The following is a 6709-nucleotide window of genomic DNA, read 5'->3' on the forward strand; positions in this document are numbered from 1 at the left end:
AGTAAAATCAGAATAATACCTGGAGTTATTTTATCTGGTTAGTTAATATATACAATTATTTCTTGATCACTCATTTTGTCATTTTCTTTTATCATTCTTTTATAATTATTATCACACACACTCTACCGCTGGGAAGGGAAAAGCTAAGCTCTGGCTGGAAGGACCTGAATCTGGGCTCAAGAATGCTAAAAGTGTCACTAGTTGCATACAGATAACAGAATGACCCGATGAGATAAGTGGAAACTGAAAGGGGAGGTGAAGGATACTGCGGAGACTTTGTAAGTGAGAGCAGAAGGAGATGGGGACAAAACACGGAGCTGGTTGCTTCTAGCAGAGCCGGGCGCAGGAGGTGAGGTGGTGTTTCTGGCATTCTCAGACTGGTATGTGAAGGCTGAAACTGGATGTGTTAGTTAATTAAAGGTGAGGTTCTGGGGGTGGGGATTTCTCTGGTGGTCCAGTGGCTAAGACTCAGAGCTCCCAATGCAGGGGTGCATGGGTTTGATCCCTGCTCAGGGAACTAGATCCCACATGCTGCAACTAAGAGTTCGCATGCCATAACCAGGAGTTCGCATGCTTCAACTAAGACAGAGCTCAGCCAAAGTAATAAATAAATAAAATAAAAATAAGGTAGATGCTAGGGGCAGAGACTCTCCCTTCTGACAACTCCATTGAGGGAATGAGGTGGAATACCCAGGAGGACCAGAGGTGTGCTTCCATAAACCAACACTTGTGGCGATATGCCTTGGTGATAAGGAAGTCATAAAAGGTAACTTGAGCTGTTCCCATTTACTAGTTTCAGTTTTATCCCTTAATATGCTACTGAAAAATGTGGTCACTGTGACTTTGTAAATGAGAGCAGAAGGAGATGAGGACAAAACATGGAACTGGTTGCTTCTAGCAAAGCCAGGTGCGGGAGATGCTGCTGCTTCTGCTAAGTTGCTTCAGTCGTGTCCGACTCTGTGCGACCCCATAGACGGCAGCCCACCAGGCTCCACCGTCCCTGGGATTCTCCAGGCAAGAACACTGGAGTGGGTTGCCATTTCCTTTTCCAGTGCGTGAAAGTGAAAAGTGAAAGTGAGGTCGCTCAGTCGTGTCTGACTTAGCGACCCGGTGGACTGTAGCCTACCAGGCTCTTCTGTCCATGGGATTTTCCAGGCAAGAGTACTGGAGTTGGGTGCCATTGCCTTCTCCGACAAGAGATGAGTGAATTGCAATTGTGTGTGGAGTCAGAGGTGGGCTGGTTCCAGTCCCAGAAAGTGTAATCCCACCAGGGGTCAAATGATAGAGTGCATCAGAAAATGTACCAACTGGGAATTCCCTGGTGGTCCAGTGGTTAGGATTCTCACTTTCACTGCCAGGGATTGGAGGCTGGATCCTTGGTTGGGGAAATAAGATCCTACAAGTCTGACCCATGGCAAAAAAAGGAAAGAAAGAAAAGAAAGAAAAAGGTGGTGCATATATACAATGGAATATTACTCAGTCATTAAAAATAATTAAATAATGTCATTTGAAATATCACATGACATCCCTTATATGTGGAATCTAAAAAGAAATGATTCAAATGAACTTACAAAACAGAGACTCACAAACTTAGAAAATGAACTTATGGTTGCCAGGGGGAAGGGATAGTTAAGGACACTGGGAAAGTCATGTACACACTGCTATATTTAAAATGGATAACCAACAAAGAGCTATTGTACAGCATATGGAACTCTGCTCAACGTTATGTGGCAGCCTGGATGGGAGGGGAGTTTGGGGGAGAATGGATACTTGTATATGTGTGGCTGAGTCCCTGCTGTCCACCTGAAACTATCACAACATTGTTTGTTAATCCAGCTATATCCCAATACAAAATGTTTTTGGTGTTAAAAAAATAAAAATTAAAAAATAAGTTAACAAAATGGATAACTAACAAGGACCTACTGTACAGCACAGGGAACTCTGCTCAATGTTACATGGCAGCCAGGAGGGGAGGGGAGTTTAGGAGAGAATGGACACGTATATGTATGGCTGAGTCCCTTCACTGTTCACCTTAAGCTATCACATTTTAGTTGGCTATATACCAATACAAAATGGGCTTCCCTGGTAACTCAGCTGGTAAAGAATCTGCCTGCAATGCGGGCCACCTGGGTTTGATCCCTGGGTTGGGAAGATTCCCTGGAGAAAGAAATGGCTACCCACTCCAGTATTCTGGCGTGGAGAATTCCATGGACTACGCCATGGGGTCACAAAGAGTCGGACATGACTGAGTGACTTTCACTTTCAATACAAAATAAAAAGTTCAAAAAATAAGTAAAATTAAAAAAAAAGAAAATGTGCCAACCAATTGGCTTGAGGGCTGGAGCTAGAAGCACCCACTGACTGAAATGGAGACATTGAGTTTGGGACACTGCTCTTGGCCAAGAAAAATCTGTAGATGTCTCAGAGGGAGATGTGGTTCCCACGGGCAAGTGGCTTGTTCCCATCTTTCTTTCACACTCAGAGCCCCTTGTGGATTTTACACTGGTGGGAGCTAGAGAATGAACAGTGACTGGGCCACTTGTGTCTCTGCTGTGTGTGGCTATGGGTGCTTCCCTAAGAGAAGTCCTTTCCATGGCGGTTGCTGTTGGAGAAGTAAGTCTAGGAACCACCATGGAAGCAAAAAGAGAAAAGGCAGAGGCTGAAATAGTGGTTGGTGCAAAACATCATCTTGAAAGTGTTGAAATGAAGTTGTTGAAATGAAATGGTTAGTCTCTCAGTCATGTCTAAGAGAAGTCCTTTCCATGGAGGTTGCTGTTGGAGAAGTAAGTCTAGGAACCACCATGGAAGCAAAGAGAGAAAAGGCAGAGGCTGAAATAGTCGTTGGTGCAAAACATCATCTTGAAAGTGTTGAAATGAAATTGTTGAAATGAAATGGTTAGTCTCTCAGTCATGTCTGACTCTTTGTGACACCATGGGCTGTAGCCTGCTAGGCTCCTCTGTCCATGGAATTCTCCAGGCAAGAATACTGGAGTGGGTTGCCATTCTCTTCTCCAGTGGATCATCCCAACTCAGGGATTGAACCTGCAAATACTGAGCCAGATACTGCAACCCACACACACTAGAGCCTGTGCTCCACAAAGAGAGAAGCCACAGCAATGAGAAGTGCAGGCACTGCAACTGGAGAGTAATGTCTGCTCTCCACAACTAGTGGAGTGCCCTTGCAGCAACGAAGACCCAGCACAGTCAAAAATAAATACATAAATAAGATAATTAAATAAAAAACTAAACTGGTCTCTGGCCAGATTCTGTTTAGACATACAGTGAAATAAATAAAAGTGCCGTTGTTGGATATCACTACTGCAGAAGCAACGCAGAAGTCCTAGATGGTGAGAAGGGCTGTCCTGGTGGAGTTTGTAACTGAGACACTGCTTGTGGCTCTGAGCTAACTCGCTAGATGGGATGAAGAAATCTGAGTTGAATGTGTGCTGTGTGTTTCCATGGTGAGGAAGCTGTGGGTAGGGGGCAGAGGTGATGACCTAGGTGGTCATTAAACTGAAAGTAGAGGTCTCAGGTCGAGACATGGATAGATTCAAAATTTCCCTTGGTTTCCTCTCCGGTAGGTGGGGCTTCCCAGGTGGCTCAGTGGTAAAGAATCTGCTTGCTATTGTAGGAGACACAGGTTCGATCCCTGGGTCAGAAAGATCATTTGAAGAAGGAACTGGCAACCCATTCCAGTATTCTTTCCTGGAGAATCCCATAGACAGAGGAGCCTGGTGGGTACAGTCCATGGGATCACAAAAGAGTCGGACATGACTCAGCGACTCAACAGTGTTAACAATAAATAGGTGGCTGTTGGTCTCTGCTGAGGAGGAAGGGGTGAAGAGAGAAAAGTGGATTTCTTTCGAGAAATATTGACAAGGTTGAGGGGATGAGGATCAGCTGACCCCTCTGAAGCCAAGGGGGTGAGTGTGGGGAGGGTGGGTGAACCTGTGATATCAAGAGAGATGCCAAGCCTGAGGACACATTTGTCCCTTTGCCTGATAGAGATGAGACAAACAGAGTGGAAGTCATACCTCTGACTCCTTCAGTACTTGTTTCTGCATTACTGAGTGTACTGGAGAGAGGGGAGGCCGAGCTGGGCTCTGTCTTTGCTGTGGTCTCAGAGGTCTCTGTGTGCACAGAGGATGTGAACGTAAGATCTGAGGATGTGCCGAGCCCTGATGCTGTACCACCAGGAATTGAAGTGGACATCAGCAGAGGAGGGCTGGTGCTTTTCATGATATCTCCTGCAGGGCCAGTTTCAGGAGAGAAAAAATGATGTCTGGAGGTTGATGGAGTCAGACCCCAGCTGCTTGGCTCTCCAGAACCAGGATTCCCTGTAGATAAGACTTCTGGAATTGTGGAAGAAATCTTGCTTGATGTTGGGGTTGTCCCTGCTGGAGCACTTGAGCCAGGAGCCACTGTGATCACTGCTGTAGCCATAGACACTGGGGCACTGCTGATGGCTGGGGTCAAATGTGTAATAGTTTCAGAGGAAGCTGTGTCTCTGGTAGTTGGGTAGGTCATATCCTGGCTGGTCCTTGTGTTGCTGTCACCTGTCTGAGAGATCTCAGTGGGAGACATAAACTCCTCAGTGGTTTGTCTGGTTGCGGCTTCTAGGGTGGGTGTGTCTGAAGATGTTTCTCCAGGTGATGCCGTTTCAGTGAAGCTTGTGCTGGAGGTGTTGATATGGCCTGTCTCACTGGTCAGTGTTTCCTCTCCAGAACTTGTCTCTGTCCCCCAGGTGGACTGGGGTTCAGTTGAGGGTTCACTTGTACCTGAACTGGTCCATGATGCTTCTCCTGGGGTGCTGGAATCAAGTGTCCTGGAGATGTCTGAGCTCTCAGGGGCAGTTGTGCTGGGGCTGTGTCTTTCAGAAGTGGTGTGTGGTGTTCTGAGCTCCCATCCTGGATGGGATTTTGAGACCTGAATTGAGCTTGTCCCCCTGCCGTCCGCAGAACTGAAGCCTGGGGAGGGGGCTGAAGTGGTGGCTGAATTATTCTCCCGTCCAGGAGCAGAGGTCACAGATGGAGCCACAGGTGCAGTCAAAGTTTCTCTGGCATGTTGCTCAGTCATAGATGGATGAGTACTGGTCACCTCTGAGACAGAGGTGGTGGAAGGGGATGTAGTTTTCACTCCTGGAACCTGGGTGATGCCGAGGGTGGCCAGACCAGTGGAAACTTCCGAAACCAAGGTGCTGGCTGTTGTGATGGGAGGTGAGTCTGTGGCATCAGGGGATGTACTAGGCATGAGGACAGTCCTTGCTGTCCCTTCCCCTGAGGGAGATGGGTGGTCCAGAGGGAAAGTAGTGCCTCTGACTCTTTCAGCACTGGTTTCTGTATAACTTGATGTTCTGGAAAGAAGAAAAGCTGGGTTTGGCTCTGTGCTTTCTGTGCTCCCAGGGGTCTCTGTGTCCTTGGAGGAGGTGCCCATGTGGTCTGAAGATGGGCTGGACCGTGATCCTGTAGGATCAGTAATGGAGGTGGACAGGAGCAGAGGAACGCTGGTGGGGCTCATGAGGTCTCCTGGTGGGCTGGTGTCAGGAGAGGAGAAGTGATGCTCAGCATTGGATAGAGTCAGAACCTGGCTGGTTCCCTCCTTAGAATCTGGCTTCCCAGGCATTTTGGAAGAAGTCTTGCTTGATGTTGGGGTTGTCCCTCCTGGAGCACTTGAGCCAGGATCCAGCATGGTCACTGCTGTCAGCATGGACACAGGGGCAGAACCGAAGGCTGAAGTCAAACCTATAGCTGTTTCAGATGGAGCTGTGGCTCCTGTAGGTAGGGGTGCTGTATCCTGACTGATACCTGTGTCACTGTCACCTGTCCATGTGATCTCAGTGGAAGGTGTAATCTCCTCAGCCGTTGGGCCAGCTGTGGCTTCTAGGGTGGGTGTGTCTGAAGATGTTTCTCCAGGTGATGCTGTTTCAGTGAAGCTTGTGCTTGGCTCAGTGGACACAGAAACCACCCAGGTAGTAAGAGATGTGTGGATAGGGTCTGTGTCAGTGGTCACTGTTTCCTCTGTAGGACTTGTCTCTGTCCCCGAGGTGGACTGGAGTTCACTTGAGGGTTCACTTGTACCTGTGCCGGCCCACATTTCTTCTGATGAGGTGCTGGAATCTAGTGTCCTGGAGATGGCAGAGCTCCCGGGGGCAGTTGTGCTGGGGCTATACCCATCAGTAGTGGTGTCAGGACTTTTGAGCTCCCCTGCTGTGTGTGATGGAGAGACCTGAGTAGACCTTTCTTGCTGGCTGTCAACAGTGCTCAAATCTGAGGTGTTAGAGCTGGTACCCCAACTGTGTCTTTTTTTAGTAGCAGAGGTCTCAGGTGAAGATATAGAGGCACTCAAAGTTCCCTTGGTCTCATTTTCAGCCACTGTTGAATGGTTGATGGTGTTCTCTGGGACAAAGATGGTAGAAGGAGATGTAATTGTCACTTCTGAAACGCCGGAAAGGTTGATGTTCTCAGGACTCCTTTGTTCTCCAGAAGTTAAAGTACTGGTTTTGCTGATGCTGGTTGAATCTGTGGTCCCTGTGGGTCTAGAATTCTCCGGTGTGATGTGGGTGCTGCTGCCTGGTCTTGTCAAGGACTGGGTAGATGTCGTTGATGCAGTGGGGCCTGTGGGTTCAATTAGGGATGGGTCATTGTTATCTCTTGGTGTTCAAGTTTAAGACTAGTCCTCTGGAACTTCCCTGGTGGCTCAGTGGTAAAGA

The sequence above is a fragment of the Bos mutus genome, chromosome 7, assembly GCF_027580195.1.
Source record: "Bos mutus isolate GX-2022 chromosome 7, NWIPB_WYAK_1.1, whole genome shotgun sequence".
NCBI classification, from domain to species: domain Eukaryota; kingdom Metazoa; phylum Chordata; class Mammalia; order Artiodactyla; family Bovidae; genus Bos; species Bos mutus.